Source organism: Phacochoerus africanus, chromosome 14 (assembly GCF_016906955.1).
Source record: "Phacochoerus africanus isolate WHEZ1 chromosome 14, ROS_Pafr_v1, whole genome shotgun sequence".
In the NCBI taxonomy this organism is placed as follows: domain Eukaryota; kingdom Metazoa; phylum Chordata; class Mammalia; order Artiodactyla; family Suidae; genus Phacochoerus; species Phacochoerus africanus.
In genome coordinates, this window is record NC_062557.1 from 31,528,802 (window position 1) to 31,530,763 (window position 1,962).

The following is a 1,962-nucleotide window of genomic DNA, read 5'->3' on the forward strand; positions in this document are numbered from 1 at the left end:
CCGCCCCGGAGCCCAGCTCCGCCCCGCCCTCCCCGCTCGCCTGCGTGCTCCCGCGGCCGCCGGCGCGTCACCGCCTCGAGCGGCCAATCAGCGTCCGGAGCGGAGCAGGGGCAAGGCTGCCTTTCACTCCCTTGGGGCCGGATTGGAGGGGCGGGACCTCGCGGCGGAGGGGCGGGGCGCTGGGGAAGGGCGGCTCACTGCTAGAATGGGTCTAGTTGGAGCAAGAAATTAGTTAAGGCAGAGGGCAGAGGAAGAGAAATTGTGAGGGAGGGGGTGGAGCCCGAATCGCAAAGGAAATTGTAAAGAAAATAGCAGCAAACTGGGACTTCTGCCTTCTGGTCCTGACTGTGTGTCATTCATTCATTCTCCATCTTTCATTTCACTGTCGCTCCGTTCATCTTCAGAGTCAACTACTCCTAGGCTGTTGTGCAAGGTTCCAGGGTAGATTTTAAAACCTTTCCTTGTCTGTCATATGATGAGCATCTTCTAACTCAGATTCACTGAGAACGAGGGAATCCTTACATGTAAGAGAAACTTACATGTTTTCCTTCCTTCCTCCCTCCCTTCCTTCCTTCCCTTCCTTCCTTTCTAACGGCTTTCCAAATAAACCAAAAAGTAGATTTGAATCAGGGTTTTGTAGCAAACCCTAAGCTCAGAGGGCTTGTTGAAAGACATTCAAAGGATAATGAATGGCTGATTTCTTGATGCTTTCTCTTATGACCCCTGGAATGTAGATATGCTCCCCTTATGTAGCCTGTCCATACAGTCTCTCACACCCAAACTTCAGATTCTCAGGGGAGCATTAGGCCAGCCTGTTAGGAGTGTTCACCCTGCATGCAGTGGAGCGTTAGAAAGCTGAGAACTCTTTTACCTGTAATTCTATTTTCTTTTGCTTTAACACTTTCCCAGTTGGCAGGACCTAGAAGGTGCTTTCCATGGTTATTTCATTAATTTCCCCAAGAACTCCAAGAGATAGACATTACCTTACTCATTTCACTGATAAGGAGACTGAGAGATTTAGAAACTTGCCAAAAGCAAGACTAGAATTTGTAGGTATTTTGGTCTAATATTAACTTTCTGTTCCTTTCAGTGCACCAGATTGCCTCTCCTTAAGTGTTATATCTCTTTAAAAATTTTTTTCAGAAAAATGAGCATGAATTGAAAATTTACTAATCTGCTATGTCCAGTCACTAGGTTAAATGAATTGGTGGGGGAGAGAAGAGTCACAAAGGAAATAACTAATAAAAATAGATTAAAAATAAACATATGATATAACATAGGAAGGGTTAAAAAAACCAATGACACAGTAGATGCCATGTCACCCATTCTAGCAATGACTTAGGAATGCACAGATAAGAAGTATCAAAGTGTGGTGAGGCTAATTAGGGAATGGGGTGCAGGAGAGAAGTCTGGAGATGGATTTTGAAAGAGATGATGGGGATGACTTGGCACACAGCCTCATATGGGACAATGGCTGGAACAAAGAGGAGTCATGGTCAGTACGGGAAAGATTTATGAGTGGCCACCTGGACTTAGAAACATCGATATGAATGGTGTTTACCCAAGGAAAAAAATTAGTGAGATAAAAATTATATTAAATTGATAGAATAAAATAACTTGACCTACAGTGGTCTCTTTATAGAAATATCACAGGAATATAATATGCAGGAATGTGCACTAAAAGTGGCTTGTTTAAACAATATAATCACAAATTTAAGTCAGCCTCATTAGTGGTGACTCTTTCCCAGAAGTGAAAGCAATTCTCAAAAGATAAAAATAAAAAATGCAAAACAGCTTGGGATTATTTATGTAAACACCTACTACATTTTTTTTAAGTGAGGTGTCCATTTGAATTTTTTTGAGGAGTAATCCCTAGTATGCAGAAAAGAGGTACTAGATTCAATTTAGAGATTAGTGTTGCGGGGTGGAAGAAAATGGAAAGTTTTTCACAATAGCAGGATG